Source organism: Saccopteryx leptura, chromosome 5, assembly GCF_036850995.1.
Source record: "Saccopteryx leptura isolate mSacLep1 chromosome 5, mSacLep1_pri_phased_curated, whole genome shotgun sequence".
Lineage (NCBI taxonomy): Eukaryota > Metazoa > Chordata > Mammalia > Chiroptera > Emballonuridae > Saccopteryx > Saccopteryx leptura.
The window spans coordinates 11,513,644-11,531,806 of record NC_089507.1 but is presented as its reverse complement, the minus strand read 5'-3'; positions in this window follow the sequence as shown (position 1 = coordinate 11,531,806).

Here is an 18,163-nt window from a genome sequence, read left to right as displayed (position 1 = left end):
AAGACAGAGATCGAATGAGCTATGAAAATACTTTGTGTCTAAACAAGGCCCAGGGGCTGAAGTGAGATTTGAAAACCTATTGTCATCATAAGAGGGAGGGAGGGGCAAGAATAACCCAGTGTTATTTTCTGTTTGTCTGTTGTTGTGGTGGTTGTTAATGGAGAGAGGAAGCTGTTTTTTGTTTTTGTTTCAGATTTTACTGTGCAGACCCCATGATACATCACTTTGCTTCAGGTTAAGAGGGTTCCTTTGAGTGTGTGTGTTACTCTGTTAATAGAAATGCCGCCTTGGGGGTAATTTTTATTTGTTTGACCTAGAAAGTCTAGCAAGTTCTGAAAAATATTTGGAATGAGAGAATCTGCACTATTCCGAGACCTCTGGATGATTCCTTTTTCTCATCAATAAAGAATTACTCAGCGTGAACTTTGTGATTGGAAAGAAATGGTTGAAACACATCTGGTCTGCGATGTTAGATTTGAAAGAAATGTCTTGACTCCCAAGTTTCTTAAACACTTCTCTAAAGGTTTTAGAAATAAAAATTAAAAAGTTAGCAAAAATAATAATCATGGTAACTGGGAATAAGAAAAATAGCTTCGTTTGTATGCATGCCGTTTGTTTTTCAAAGATTAGCCGCATACATTCCCTTTCTTTGATCAAAGCACCTCCACTTGTCTGAAAACTCAGTTCAGTTTACCGTCACAAAATTTGGTCTCCGCCAGTCACTGCTGGCCAACGTAGGGGTGGTTTTTAAACAGCAACAATCGTCCTGTCTGGAATCTAACGAAATTGAGCAGGTGCTGCTTTGGCTCTCTGGAACCGAGAGGAATTCCTGAGATGCTGACGCTGACGTGCGCTGTGGGCTCTGTGGGACCGTTCAGAGATCACACACTCCTTAGTGGACGGTTCCGTCATGTTTTCCCCCAGCTAATGACACTGTGAACATGCAATAACTGATTAAAAAGAGAACTAGGGATTAACATTGATTATTTGGAAAGAATGTAGCTGCGTATCGAATAACTTCCTAAATTTGACTTAAAAAAAAGAAAACTGGCTGAAAATCACTGGAAAACATGAAACCCAGTGGAAAACTGGATCCAATATGCCATATTTATAGCCACACAAATAAACACATTTCAAATTTTGTTTGTTGGAAGTTCTTATTTTGTAACAAGGAAAGTAGTGCTTCCTTTGAAATGGTAACCTTGCCATCTAGTGGGTATTTGGGGTATCACATCTCAGATGAGGTTTCTCATCGACATTGGTAACTGGGCTCTAAAATATATACTATACTTTATTTCTCAAAAAACAAGATTAATTCTGTTTCATTTTATCCAACAACAGTTTTGCAATTTGTATTGTTGTGTATCCAATCGATATGTTGTTAATAATTCATAATTAATCTATATAACATATTCTATAATATTTTCTAGTTAATTATTCTTTTGCCTGGAGGTAAAATTACAATGGCTTACAAAAAGAAGAAGAAAAAATGCTGTTACTTTTCATTTTACTTATGGTTTTGCTTTTCATTTGTGAAAAAAATTATTGTGAAATAATAAGATTGACTGATTTTTATACTTTACTGAATCTTTAGCTCTGAGTTTCCTAATTAACTGTCGACATGCTTTCTTTTTTAAAAATATTTTGTGTGTTAAAATTTATTTTCATAAATCTCTTCTTTAAATTTTTTTTCTAACAAATTGGTGAATGACTATCCCCTCCCTAGGGAGAATCATACAACTGGAGGAAAAAATATTGTTCTATTATATTAAAATATTACTTTCTAGTAATAAGGTCTCTGATTTACTTGTTTATTCAACAAAGGCATTTTGGGTCTCTATTAAGCGCCAAACATGGGGACACGACAATAAATGACATAGAGCACTTCCGGTTTCCAGGGTACCTGCATACCAGAACAGGCAGACATACAGATAGACAGCCACATGTCACGGATGCTCTGACCGAGCACTTACATAAGGCACCACACAAACTGGGGAGCTCCCGAGTAGCGTTGATCTGGGAAGGTTTCACGGAGGGGGAGAAACGCCCCATCTGCACAGAAGGGTCAACAGAAGGTTCCCAAGTTTGGTGACTAGACGGAGGGCAGTTTGGGCAGGAGGAGCAGCACAGATGAAGGTCAGAACGGCGATGTACCTGGATGTGCTGAGGAAGAGGAAAAACTTCGTGTGATCAGAGTACGTGTTCAGAGGCAGTGTTGAATTAATTAAACCAGGAGGCGGGTGGACGGAGGTGGCTCTCAGGCCGTGGCAGCTTAAATAAAGCAAACCAAAATCTAAGCCTGTAAAAACCTCGGGGTTATGAAATCCAAACATTAAGGACCACCAATTGCATGAGCCAATTTCTCAAAATAAATATCTGTATCTGGAAATAGGATAAACATACTGTATACCCCATTGATTTAAGTTGAGCTAATCAAGTCATCAAGCAGGGTCCATAAGGCCAAGTACCGCCTTCTCTGCAGAGCGTCCCCACACGGGATTGCCTTTGGGTCATCTGCTTCTATTTCAAGCCAGTTTCCTTTCTGCTCTTCTCACTTGGTTTTCCTTCGTGCATTACTTCATCTCTGCCCTTTTGATTTAGTGATGGCACCAGAATTCCTCTAGCTTGACGCCAGTGTGAGCAAAACGACCTTCCATGCAAACCTGCAGTGAGGATTAAACAGTATGTGTAAATTGCGTGGTGGGAACAAAAGTCACACGGGCCTGCATTATTTTACTGCCATCATGAGGCTTGAACAGCCAGGACAGGAAGCAAGGCAAATTGATTCAGCAGTAGAAAACAGGTTTTCCAGCCTCTCTTCTTGTCTGCGTGGTAAGCATTCTGGCGACGGCCTCCGAAACTCCTCCCCCTTCTGCGGGTCCTACTTCTAACAGGTAACAGAAAACCTTCAAGGGTCCTGACTCATGAGGTGCTGACTGCTTATCCAGAAACAATGTAACACTTGAGATGTTTCCACCTGCAGGCGAGGATATACACTTCATCTGAACATAAATAATCGCAATCGTGAGGCAAATGCCAGTAAAATACTTCCTAAAACACAGCTTTCATTAGCCTTTCCCCAAAGGTGAACCCCCCAAGGTTTTTGAAAGTCTACGAGAAAAAATCAAAATCTCTAGCCGGACACTCAAGGTCACACCCAAAATGGTCTTACTCTCTTTCCATCCTATTTCCCTTCATGCATCTACACAAACTCTACTCTTATTCAAAGTGATGCACTCAGTTATTTCAAACATATCTTCCTTGCTAGATGTCTTTAATGAAATCATGTGGCAGCTTCCCGATACTGACACTGCCTGACCACGTCATATTGACTCTTCACAGGACGCCCTGCGTTCCTTCCATTCTGCGAAACCACGACAGAATCCTCAGACACAGTGATCTCTGGAGTCCTACAGTGGTCACTCACTCCTCTGCCTTGGAACATCTTAAATGACAACCAGATATCCAATTTTTGCTGAACATTTATTACCTGGTAGAACTTCGCAAAGTCCTGGGACACAGACATTGGTAGGTTATGAAACCCTTTCGCTCTTAAGTCAGGGAGCCAGCACGTATTTAACTGTGATAGGATTTTCGGAGATAGAAAGTAAGGCGTTGCTAATGGAAAACGAATGCACATGCGGCCAACACCGTGACACAATCCAGATGGCCCTCAGTGGGTCAACAGTAAAGTAAACTGGGTGGTACGCCCAGGCCATGGAACACTACTCAGTAATAACAAGGAACAAAGCATTGAACTGAACGCCGACTCACATAGACAGCCAGGGACTTGTGCCGACTGAAAAAAAACACCAAAAAAACAAAACAAACCTTCCAAAGGTTATACACTGTACGATTCCATTTATATTGCATTTTTGGAAATGACAGAATTTGGAGAAGAAGAACAGATTAGTGGCTGCCAGAAATTGAGTTTGCCTTTTTAAAAAACTAGTTCTATTTAGACAGGTGGTCAGAGGACTCCAGGCGGGATACCTGACGTAAAAAAAAAAAAAAAAAAAAATGGAAGCTGTAGATTTCCTTACATATTTGCTTATTATATTTGACTATATGCTTGTTTTATAGCTTTCTTAGAGAATGTGGGGATGAACTGGTCATGGATAAATAGAAAATCTATCAATTAAAAATAAAGGCAATTGTAAGCTCAAGAAAAAATTTAAAGTTTTTCAAGAAATGAGTTCACGTATGAAAAGTATTTACACAGTCATAATATTGTAGACACTAAATATTGATGTAAATAATTTGCTGTAATTATATTGTGTAAATGAGGGAAGAGGAATATTTGAATAAATGGTAAGGAGAAAAGGCAGGGTTTTAAAAGAACTAAATCTTTCTCTTTCACAGTAGAAAGACAGTAAATGGTGTCAAATACTGACACATTGTGATATAGCAATATAAACATGTTATTCAGTGAGAAAATGTTAAATGCTACTAGAAGCAAAAAAACTTTTGAAATTTACGTCTATAAGAAAGATAAAGCCAGGCTTGTTTTCGGTATAAAATTTGTTTGGTATTATTTTAATTCTAAAACCATTGGAATTATTGAACTTTTAAAAATTATGAATTGGCATTACTACACAAATATAAAAGTAATCATTTAAATTTATAATTTTGAAACCACTCACAGCAATTCATAATCTAGATAAAAGAAATAGTCAGAGATGTAAACATAGATGTATTAAGATGCTCCTCAAACAGTTGATAACAATAAGGACTGGAAATAACCTTATATCTGTAAACAAGGGAAAGAATCAATAAATTCTGGCACAGCCATCACTTTGTAAAGCACACAGACAGTAAAATGTTTTCAAAGAACAGTAATAGCTTAGAAAACACACATCTTGTTATTGCTATGAAGTAACGAGCCAGGTATAAATGATAGGAATCTAAACATGAGGAAACACAAGTGTAATATAAGTGAAAATATGTGTAAACAGAAAGAAAAGATTTAAAGGAAATAACATTTTAATAGTTGCCAAGTCTGATGCGATTATTTTTGGTATCCTTTTCTAAATTTTTTTAAATTTCTTCAAATTACTAAGTATATTTCTTTTATAATCTGAAAAAGAAAAATTTAGTCTGCAAAAACCAATCAATAAATTGTTCTGGATAGGTTTGGAGTATAAGATCTGAACTCAGATCTATTTGATTTCCTGTTGCTTTCACTAGCATACGGACAAGAATCCTTTCTGATTCTTATACCTACAGCACGAACAGGCGGCAGGTGCTCAGTGAATGTTTGTTAAGCCTAATCCAGAAGCCCTTCTTTATACAGATCCTTTAAAAGCCATGTGGTTAAGGGTCACAGCTCCCAGAATGACAATCCCTTGTGTAAACACACCTATGCAATGTCCAACACGTCCTCCCTATAAAGGGAACATTATACTCTGCTCTAGAGAGCCAAAAGCTTTGCTTCACATATTTTTTAAATATATTTTTTCAAATTAGACTTCCTCAACTGTGGTGAAGCTTTTAAGCAGCTTCTGATCAGACTGCCTAATAACCACACAGGAAATTGTTTGGGCAGTGTGTTAATTTGCTGATCATGTCTAACATTGATTGTGTGTGATAGGGCAAGACAAGTTTGAATACTAAAAAGCTCCAAGAAACATATAATCAGAAAGAAGTGACAGCACACTTGACCTACTCTAGAACAAGGCAATTAACATCAAGTTGGCTGAGAGGTACCCATAAGCCCAGCTGGGGAATATGATCTACCTTCAGAACTTGAGTCAGGTACCACACAGCTCTTTGAACGCTTGAGCCAGGATTGTGCTTTGGTTGGCTTAAATAAAGTGTACATATTCGGTAATTATGGCAGTTGGCAGAGAAAGGCAGACATGATACCACTCGAGAACAAAGCCAATGCCCAATCTACTGACTTAACACCAGTCTTCAAACGTGACGGGGAGATGGCGTGAAAATGATTGAACTTTCCGCCCTTTCACCCACATAATGCAGATCTGTGTGCATTTTTCATGCGCTATAGTTTCAACAGGTTTCTTGGTTGTGTCAACTGATGTGAATCTGACTTTGTAAAAAAAGATGCATTCTTATGGCCTTTTGATTTCTCTAAATTGAGGCGAGCTTCCTCCCAACTCAAACAAGCACGCCACAGAAACAGCCCACAGGATGAAAACGTTTATTCTCAAACCCTTCTAGAAGAAAGATATGTACTAACACTGGGAGAGGCAGTGCCCTTTGAATCCGATAACTGGTTTGTATACAGCCAGGCCTTGCAGGTTCAAACCTCAATTCTGACACTGCCTCATTTGGGGAGATCAGAAAGTGTGTATACAACTTCTAAGTAGGACACTATAACTTACCCTCTGAAGGTGGACTTCTTGACAGGAAAAGGGACACTGTTCTCTCCCGAGACTATGGGTGAAGTCAGGACTGTCCTGGCAAAGCCTGGCATAGAGTTCCCCGGCTTTTACGACTGTTTCTTTTTCCATAAACTGGCACGGCAACCCTGAAGGCGATGGGAGGATGCTGAGGAAGGTGGGGTGGAGGCGCCCATCAGAGTGTTTGGCGTGCAGCCGTCACCCAAGGACAAGTTGCTCTAGAGCTCTTTTACAGAGGAGTTTACAAAGGAGCAGGAGAAACAGTCGAGGTAAATGCATTCCATAAGCCTGGACTACAAGGTGTTTCATCTGTTTGTCTGTCTTGTTTCGTTTTTCAGTCTTACTCCTTTCTTCTTTTCCAAATTCATTTCCGTCACATCCCACCAATTCTCCAAACACGAACCATCACGCTTACACCGCCCCCCACACAGACATTCCATATTCTATATCTTACAGTCAGTATGATCGGGACTTACTGGATTTCTCCCTTTCTTACAATAAAAGAAGCCTTTCCGTGAATTTAAGCTGATCTATATAATGCATCCCTGCTTGGAATTCCCTGTCCCCTTCTCTCTCGCTGGCCAGCTCCTTTTGAATTTCAAGAACTAGCTCAGATATTACTTCCTCTCTGAGATGGCTATCAGCCATCATTTTTTTTTTTTTTTTTTTTTTTTACAGAGACAGAGAGTCAGAGAGAGGGACAGATAGGAACAGATAGGAAGGGAGAGAGATGAGAAGCATTAATTCTTCATTGAGGCACCTTAGTGTTTCGTTGATTGCTTTCTCATATGTGCCTTGACCAGGGGGCTACAGCAGAGCTAGTGACCCCTTATTGAAGCCAGTGACCTTGGCCTTCAAGCTAGCGACCATGGGTTCATGCCTATGACCCCATGCTCAAGCCAGTGACCTAATGCTCAAGCTGGTGAGTTCGCCCTCAAGCCGGCAACCTTGGGGTTTCGAACCTGGGTCCTCCGCATCCCAGCCCAATGTTCTATCCACTGCGCCAATGCCTGGTATGATCATTTATATTTTTATTCTTTAACAAACTACCCATGAACTTAGGAGCTCACTGGACTCGGGGTTCTGTGAAGCAGCCCCATGGGTGGGGCCCAGCCAGACGACTGGGCTCACCTGTGCGTCTGCACTGGCTGCCGGGTCAGCGGGGCTGGCTGGTCTGGGATGGTTCACTTACACTCTGCACGGTGTCTCCTCCTTCAGCGGGTCTGACTGGGCTACAGAAAGGGAAACTAAATAAGACGCTGTGAAATTGTAAGGGAGGAAAGCAGTTTCCTTCCACCTACTTAGCGTCCTTAGCTGGGTCTGAAAAGCAAATTGACAAAGACATAGCAACAGAGGGAAGCATCCAAGTTGGTTGAAAGTAGGTTTTCCATGACACAGGAGCCCTCATGAAGAAATGAAGACCCAGAGGAACAGTCACTAGGCCTGTGTACTTACACTAGGTGCCATGAACTGTGGCTAGTCATGGAGAAATACGGCTGGTTAAGCAGTATGATGTGATTGTAGTAAAACCAGGGGAAACTAGGCAGGACCTGTTTGTCAGGAGAGAGACGAGGATTCTCATCTCTGGGAGGAGGGAGGATGTCTCTTATGAGAGTTTCAGTGCCTCTTTCAAGAAAAAAAGGAGAGGAGGGGAAGAAGTCAAAGTGATCTTTCTGTTTCTACTGTTTCCTCAAACTCCCTCAGCTTAAAATCCTCAACATGCCAAGTGGTCGTACCCTGGGGTAGCATGTCCTGAACCCTATCAAAAGCAGGTAGATGTGGCGAAGGCCACTTTGAGCCTGGGTCCATACTTGGCATGACATCTGCTGTCTCCTATTGACAGCAGAGCGCTGCATGGCCAGGGCCAACTCAAGGAGTGAGAAACAGGTTCCAGCTCTCGATGGAAGGGGCTGTGAAGTCACTTCACAAAGGATGTGGATACAGGGATACATGAGAAATCGGAACCATTGATGTAATCGGTCTGTTCAATCTGCCTTTACTCTTCTAGAATGAGTTAGTGAGCTGACTCTATATGTTTCCCTAGATTTGACTCCTACTTTGTGCTTCTAAAAGCACATGGCTTCATTTGTTTAGCTTTGCATTAATGCATGAAAGTATATTGATTGTAGATATGATGCAGTACCTATTGAATTAATAATAAACTGGCTACATGTTAAGATGTAAAGTGCATATATTATTGAGAATGAAATGATTAAAGATGGTTACTTTAACTTGTTTAAACTAAAGCTGAAAGAGAAAGATATGGCCCTGGCTAGTAAGCTCAGTGGTAAGAGTGTCAGCCCAGTGTGTGGAGGTTCCAGGATCGATTCCCAGTCAAGGCACACTGAAAAAGCAACCATCTGCTTTCCCACCCCTCCCCCCACAGCCATAGCTCAAATGAATGAAGCAAAGTTGGCCCTGGGCACTTGCAGATGGCTCCATGGCCTCACCTCAGGTGCTAAAATAGCTCATTTGCTGAGCAACAAAGCAGCAACCCAGACAGCAGAGCAGAGCCCAGTTGGGGGCTTGCAAAGTAGATCATGGTTCAGGCCATGCAGGAGTCTGTCTCTGCCTCCTTGCTTAAATAAATAAATAAATTTAACTATTTAATCACAATACACAGTAAGAATCATGACATTGATTTTTCTGCCCAGACGTAGGAATTCATTTTTAGCTTAAACTCTAATCAAAAAGTGTAAATACTCTATGATAATAAGAATACCCTTGCCTGACCACTTGCAGTGGCACAGTGGATAGAATGTTGGACTGGGACACAGAGGACCCAGGCTCGAAACCCCAAGGTTGTCAGCTTGAGTGTAGGCTCATCTGGTTTGAGGAAGGCTCACCAGCTTGAACCCAAGGTCCCTGGCTTGAACAAGGGGTCACACAGTCTGCTGTAGCCCCCAGTCAAGGCACATATGAGAAAGCAATCAATGAACAACTAAGGTGCCAAAACGAAGAATTGATGCTTCTCATCTCTCTCCCTTCCTGTCTGTTTGTCCCTCTCTCTGTCTCTATCTCTGTCACCAAAAAAAAGAGAAAGAACAGCCTTACATTGACTCATGTAAAATTCTTAATATTCAACCATTTCACCTACCAAAAAACGGCAAACTTTATAATTTAACCTAATAACAATGAAGCAGTATTATTCTTTTCCAAATGTCAGTGAGCCAGAGAACACTAATCAGTGGATATTTTAGGCAGCAGAACTGAAAGGCTGAGCAAAGGAAGAAGGAGACGTGTTACAGGACTTCTCTGTAGGCAGAAACCTCAGGATTAAATTAGTATTGACAGTGATCCTGGATATATGTTGAGATTATTTAAAATTCGTGGATTGTATCCTAATAGCCTTTACAGATTAGAAGCAACAGAGATTGTGAAGAAGTTGATATGCAAATGATTATTGTGACAAAGTGAGAAGACAATATTTTTATGCAATATTTCTTGTAAAATCAAGCCTGGTCTTAGCATGTGCCTACTGACAACCTTGTGCCATGCTGTACTAGTGAACAAAATGTGTGCAGAGAGTAAGGAGGCAGGAATTAATTCTGCAAAAGGAAGCGCATAATCATGATGACTAAGAACTGACCAAAAATTGAGTTATAAATGCAGGCACAGACTGCTTACTGCAGCAATTCTGTGATTGTGGGGAAGTCTTCCCAAAGAGATATCTACTCACAATTCTTAAAATGAGTAGAATTTAAGAAGTTAGATCATCAACAAAATAACACAGAATAAGTGCTGACGAGGACGTGGAGAAAAGGGAACCCTCCTGCTCTGCTGGTGGGAATGCAGGCTGGTGCAGCCACTGTGGAAAACAATATGGAGATTCCTCAAGAAAATAAAAATCGAACTATCTTTTGACCCAGCTATACCACTGTTAGGAATATACCCTAAGAATACCATAGCACTGTTCCAAAAGGAGAAATGCACCCCCATGTTTATGGCAGCATTGTTCACAATAGCGAAGATCTGGAAACAGCCCAAGTGTCCGTCAGAGGACGAGTGGATTAAAAAACTTTGGTACATATATACTATGGAATACTACTCAGCCATAAGAAATGATGACATCGGATCATTTACAACAACATGGATGGACCTTGATAACATTATACTGAGTGAAATAAGTAAATCAGAAAAAACTAAGAACTATATGAATCCATACATAGAGGGTACATAAAAACAAGACTCAGAGACTTGGACAAGAATGTGATGGTAGTGGGGGGGGAGGGGCAGAAAGAAAACCAGATAGAAGATGACAGAAGATAATTTGACTTTGGGTGAAGGATATGCAACATAATCAAATGTCAAAATAATCTGGAGATGTTTTCTCTGAACATATGTACCCTGATTTATCAATGTCACCCCATTAAAATTAATAAAAAAAAGAAGTTAGACCACAGAGAGTTGATTCCACTGTGGCTTGATCAGGAATTGCATACTTGGAGTGATTAATCACATTCCTACAATCTTACATAATAACTAATGTGTAGTTATAGTAGTAGAGTATGTGCCAGTAAATTTGCTCTGTTGCTCTGTGGGCATTATCTTGTTTAACTCTCCTCAAAGCACTGGGAGGTAGATGCTATTATCTCTAATTACTACATCTAAAGAGAACTGATGCTTAGAATCCTTGAATAATTTGCTCAAAGTCACATGATAAGAAATAGGCAAAAACCAAGAAGTACATCAAGATGTGGCTAGCTATTTTCTCATCAATATTTTTTAAAGCCTATTTCTGGCCAATTACTTTATAAAAATAAAAAATTTTGGTTTGGGGTTTAAATTTGTGTTTTACTTCTTCATGAAAGACCCTGGTTCATCCTTGTATCTTTAACAATTCAAAGATATCATTTTAAACAATGTAGATGTTTCCTCAGTATTTTGGGGTAAATCAGTGTTCTAAAGCATGAGTTGGCAAAGTATGGCCCACAAGCCAAATCCATCCAGACTGCTGCCTGCTTCTGTGAGTAGTTTCCTAGGAATATAGGCATGTGTAGTCATTTCTCTATGGTTATGACTGCTTTCACAAAGCAGCAGAATTGAGTAGTTGCAACAGAGGCTACATGGCCAACAAAACCAAAATACATACTGTTTGGCCATTTACAGACAAAGTACATGGAATCCTCTTCTGAGGAAAAAGAAAGAAATAAAATACATCTAACAACTGGTTTATTGAATACTTCTCATCCTTATAGTATTAGAAAACCCTCAAAAATTAGAAACACCAGTATCTAAAGTGGATACATCTACTCTTGTGGAGTCATATTTTTTTCACAGGCAAGAACCTTGCATGTTTTATTGTGTTTTTCTTGTATTTAAATTTATTGTATATAATTTGATTGGAGTACTTGATGCACTTTATTTTATTTAATCCTCATACAGACCCAGTGAGTAGAGATTATTATCCCCATTTTATCAATAAGAGAAATAGAAGTCAAAGATATTTGTCACTGTCCCCTTGTAAAAACTGAAATTTGAACACAGCCATCTTGGCCTGCACACCCCGAATTCCATGTCCCCATTACAGCTTCCGTCCATCTCCTGGCAAAACCATCTTGATTAATTGCTTATGAGCATATAGTGCCCTTTATTTTAAAATATCAGCAATCATTTTTCACTGTTATCAAATAAATCAGAGCATCCCATTAACTCTTGAAAAATGTCATGCCCTGAGAGGTCAGGTGACTGCTGCTCTCAGTCATGTAATAATTTGCAAGAAAAGACAGGAAAAGGCAGCATCCCTGCCGTGGAGGACGTTATTTCTCAGTGTTCCCATAGAGTCTAACCTCAGTGTCACGGAATCTTGGGGTTGGACAGTTACTTAAAGATCATTTTACCCAACCCCCTCACTGAGGCCTGCATTGGCCCTTGGTTTCTCTGGGGATTTGGCAATTGGGTTCACACTGATGAATATGTTTTGTCAGCTCCAGATACTGTGATAGACATTTACAGTGCTCCACCCCATTTAATCTCCACAGCACCTCTGGGAAATAGGCATTAATTTCATAAGATAAGGAAACTCGGGCTCAGTAAGATCAAGTCATTTGCCCAAGGTCACAAAACCAGTAAGTCGTGAAATTAAGATTCTGAGTCTCACTGTCCAACATGAAAACCCATCCTCTGTTCTCTTCATCCCTCCCCATCAGCAGCCCAAAAAGACGGAGCTATTAATGGACCCCCTACCAAGACCCTTTGCAAACTCTGAAAGACAGTGACATCATAGGGGTGACAGTTGCTAGCATTTTGGTGGTGGGTGACAGAGAATGCATTTTCTATTACAGCAAATATACACATGGGCAGAACTAATGTCATAAAATTCATAAAAGAACTTAAAATCCTTCAGGTACTAGTTTATTACAAATAAATGATCAACCATGTCACTCTTGCCAGATGTTTAACAGAAAAAAACACACCACTCATGACTTTGGGTGAAACCAACCAGCCACATTGCAACCACAATTGACAGCCCCCTAGCTTGGGCAAGGACACTAATATTCTCATGTCCCTGCTGATGACCACCATGACACCCTGTATCCGCCTTATATGCCCTTTAATGAGTAGTGAACTATTATTATTAGATAGACCCTACATTTTTTGAACAGTTTTTCTGCTACCCTAGCTCAACATCTTTAAGAGGACCTGGCCCCACTCCCCCCTGCCCACACACTCACAGGAACAGGCATGCTCTGTTCTGTATCACTCACACAATCCTTTCTACACGGTGGGTCCTCCGCAACACGGAACAGCGTATTACCTAAAACCTGGCAACATGGTGGGTGTGAGGAAATGAGGATGTGAGCATAAGCGAAAGAGAGAAAGAGGCTCGGTAAACAACAACAACAACAACAAAAACGACAATTACTAGCAAGCACTACACACTTATTTTAAACAGGCACTGTGCTACATGCCACACATCATGGGTCCCACGCCCCAACTTTGTGAAATAGTCCTGTTGTTCCCATGTCAGACGAGGAACACGAGTTATAGGACTGGCTGTTCAAGTTTACAGAGAGCACAGATTTGGATCTTATGAGCACTTTTGGTAAAGAAATTACCAAAGGAAGTTAAATTAGAACATATACATACAGATGCACATATACACACACACTTACCCAAGCAAACATGGGTCAGAGACTATTGGAGTCTCAGGGAAAACTTCTTTCTGCGGTCTTGCAAAGAAATTATACTTTTAGGGGAATCCCATGGTCTCCTAGTTCGTTTCTGACATCTCCCTCGCCTTTCCTTTGTGATTTTTGGGCTGGGTGTGGAAGTCCCTATTCCTCCCCGTTTGTCGTGTTTCCTCTTCCTGCTTTACGCTTAGATTTGCTCCAGCCAGACTTCAAGCCCCCATTGTTTCCCTCCCTCCAGCTCCACTCCTGCACCTTCCCCGCACACGGGAGAATGTCCGCCCCACACACTAACTCAGGGCTTTCTCCAACTCCTTGGAAGGCTCCAACTAATGTCAAGGTCTCTGGGTGTCGCTTTCTTCGTTTTAAGCGGGTGATTTTAATGTCTGCACCAAGGACTCTTGTGTGGATTAGAGACGGAGCTTGCAGGTGGCAGGCAATGAATACAAACTATATACTTATTGTGAAAACCACAGGCAGGGTACTTCCGTCCCATGTAAGGTTCCATTTGACTTTCACCGGGAGAAAAACCTTAGATTTTGTTTTGGATCGGACATGGTCATTCAGGAGCTGGTTTTATAGCCTTAACTGTTCATCGAGTCAAAAATTATTATGGCTGCATTCTTGGTAAAGGCTGAATAATTTTATTGCTCTCAAATGAGATCGGTAGCTGAGGAAGCTGAGGCAATGATGAAAATAATTAAATCATGTGCTTCAGGGCACAAAGCAATCAAACGCAGATGAATAGAAAGAAACTGCGCATTCCTGTCTGATTCTTTTGACCTCCTTCTAGCACCCCCACCAGCCACCAGACCCTGACGCCATCCACTGGATGAGGAGATAAAGCAACCATGCTCTTTGCCAGTAACTGCGCAAGCCATGGGTACCGTCGCCAAACAGGATCGGGTTCCGGCAGCCAGACCATGCGGTTGTGCCAGAGACGAGCTTTATTTCTTTGGCTCTCTTCCTCCTTCAGCTGTGTGACGACTCCTAGTTGCATTATTTATTATAATTAATCATCTCACTTCACTGATCAAAAGCTGCTTCCAAGGACAAGTGCAGCCCCTGAAATGCATGAATCTTGACATTACAAGCCCCATAAACCTTCAATGAGGAGAGGCTGGACTTGTGTGCGGAAATGCCCTTGGTGCGCTTTCGCGGGCATCACCCACTCACTGCAGAGCAGCACAAGTGTGCCGCTGTGCCCGGATCTGGGGCCTTTCGATGTGTCCCCTTGCCTTGGAGTCACCAAATCAAATAGTGCTCTTGTGCCGTAAGCTGTGGCGGTCTCTGCAAATAGCCTTTCGCTGAAAGCCTTTCTTGTGAAAGCAATACATGCTACATTGCTCACTTCTAGATAATTAAAAGGAGCAAATTCTGTTCCCTCGTGACATCAAACAGGCTGTGGTCCAAGTGATACCATTATAATAGTATGCTATATGAAGGTGTTAAGAAATCCTATTTTGATATTCAATGCATTGCCTAAAATTTTGAGATTGTATAATTTTGAAACTCTTCCCTCCCAGCTCTTACAGAAATAAAAAAAAAAAGAAGAAAATGGCCATTGTCATTGGGGTGGGCAGCTAGCTTTGAGAGAGAGATGACCGCTGGATAATGGTTTCATATGAATGATGCCAAGGACATCTTTCCCGGCCATTCTTTCACTTGGTAGGGCTCTGCGTCTACTCGGCACTTGGAAGGTAGTTTCTCTGCTTCATATCTGCTTGCTTTCTTTATAGTCACAAATACATAGCTCTCCCCAGATGTAATATTCAGGAACATTAGTTGGTTGAAATGAGTTCTCCTTTAGGCTTGAGCTACCTGAGCGTTTGTTCTACTGTGAATTTAGTGCTGAGCAGCATTGAGCTCTTCTCAAGCTTGAGAGTATTTCTCCTCCACTGGCTTAATTAGAGAAAGGGATTTAACCGAAGTTGGGCTGGGTCTTCAGGGGGCGGCAGGCTCAGCAGGGCCAATCCAGCAGGGACACTGGACAGCAGTGAAACATTCATTGCTCACATGGACTCTTCATCAGAGAGCTTCTTGCCTCTTCCCTGTAACCTTCTCTAGAGCATTCCCTGTGGATTACCAAGACACTGCACCACCCTGACCTTGCTATACCTTTCCTTCCCTCCTTGAGAGGTGGTTTCCTACAAGGAGCTGCCCTTTGAATCCATAGATCGCTAAAGTATAGGAATAGATTATGGATTGTGATGTAGAATAGAAATATTTTTTAATTTAAGTAATGAGTAACCTTTTGAGATTTGTATTTCAGAAAAAAATATAAAGCACAATTTTAAAACATGAAAGACATATTTTTATATTTTTCTATGATATGTAATTCAGAGATAAAATTTTTTTTATCTCTTTCTAGCTTATGTGAGAGCTCCTTTTCTCATAAAAAAAATAAGTCTTAAATTGCCAAAAATCATCACTTCTTTTCATTCAAAGTATATAAAGGAACATGTAAATTTTTCTCTATAAAGGAGGACAAATCTAGTTCTCAACTGACTAATTGCTTATTTCTTGAGTTTCCAGTATAGATGAGAAGACCATGTGGAGCATGGGAAGATGTAATGGTACATGGAAGGGTTAAATAATGCTTCCTCTCGGCAAGGAGCCCTTAATTTCATGGGAACATAACAATAAATGTGTAAGCTTATGGATTCAGTGTAACACCTGTGCTTCTAGCATTCCTAGTCTTGATGAATTATGACAGAGAGTCGCACAGCCCCCCAAGCCACAATACCAAAGATGTATGGGTTCTACCTCTTCAATACTCGAAATTAATCTCATCCACAACATCCTCTTGCTTTAGTTTAGCAATCCATCTGTTCTTGGCTTAATTCTTAAAATGCCTCATAATTAGTCTTCTTTTGTTAAACCTTGAATACCTTGTTCTCCTCAATTTATCCTTCATACTACAACCAAGTTAATCTTTTGTAAATAAAGTTTTTAATTGACATTCTAATTCTCTTACTTTTGCAGGATAAAATTGTAGATATGTTAGCTTAATACATACGGTTTTGCATAATTTGATCTCTGCCTGGCACTCTAATTCATCTTTTGTCATTTCCTAATAATCTTTAAACTTCAAGAGGACAGGGTCAGCATCTTTCTTGGGCAGCACTGTATCCTTCAATGCCTATCAGAGGGCATTGCACACAGTAAGTGCTGAGAACTTGGAATGAATAAACCCTCTGTTACACTGAAACCAGCCTCTTGTCATTTCATGAGTGGCCCATGCAAGTGCCCTATCAGGGTCTTCGTCTATGCCTTTGAGTCTTCCTGCCATCTTCTTACGGGCAACTCAGTTCAAGAAAACCTTCCTCCAGAAGGCCTTGCCTCTTCCTTTTGGTTACGATGCCCCTCCACTGAACTCCCAAACCCTTCTGGGTTAGCTCTGTTACTGAACTTGATGCATTTCTGTGACAACGGATTAACCTGTCTCCAGGCTGCTCTGGTGTAAATGCTCCCAGACAGCAGGGATCCTGTCTTCCTCAGGCTCTGTAGCTAGTTCCATCATTGTTCTTGGCTTACAGTGAGCCCGTGACAAAGGCCTAATGAAAATATGAATAAATGGACAAATGCATAAAAGGGAGCAAATAAATTAATGGATACACAGAACCGAACAGCCACTCAAGGCAGGATGTACTCCTAAACGTAGGCTGTGAAGGCGAGTACAACCTCCTAGGAGAAGACTTCTCTCTTAGTAAACTCTTTAGAGATGACTCTCACATTTGTGTTGAAGCAACTTTCAAGTGTGAAAGTCATTAGTCTTTCTTAAGTTCAATTTATTAACTTACAGTTACTATTTCTCTAAATATTCACATACTTTTTATATAACTCACAAGTCAAAACTCCATGGATTTGACAAATTAAATGTTCCCCAATATTCAAATTGACTATATACTTCTCAAGGCAAAATTCACAATTTAAAATTCTCATAAATGACCCAAACACCTTAAAAGGTAAAACATCAAATAATAGAGTAAATACAATATAATCAGTACACAGCTGGGCTAATCCTTATTGTCAGTCAACTCTCAACACGGCATCATTGCTCGGGTGGGTTTCTTTGTTCACCAATCCCCATCATTCTCTCTCATTTTTACCTGAAATTTTGTTTGAGCATTCCTTGAATTTGTACTTATATTTTTGTTTGCCTAACTACGTAGTTATTATCTCCCTTTACCACTGGTTCATGCAAACTCCATAAAAGCAAAGAAAATATACACATACGTTAGCTCTATATATGCAGTACATAACACAGTGTTTACACATCACCAGCAATCAATAAATATTCACTGAATGATGACATGTGTTTGTTTAATGCCTATATACTCTTTGCAGGCAGACATAATCTTGATTTTCTTCACCGCTTCCCCCAAAGTGTATGTACACACACATCCCTAGTATGTATTACTCATGAATACTTGGCGAATGAATGAATAATTAGAATAAAGTTGATATCTCTCTTAGCTTTCCAGACCCTTGTCTGTTGAGGGGAAGGGACAGTTTCCGATACAACATCAAGCAATTCTCAGACACCAGCAAGGTGTCCAAGATTTTAAATCAATTCTGATGCTATCAGGAAAGAGTAACAGATTCCACAGGCTGAAGGCTCAAACACAAAGCACTGCCCCCCCCCCCACACACACACACACATTTCAG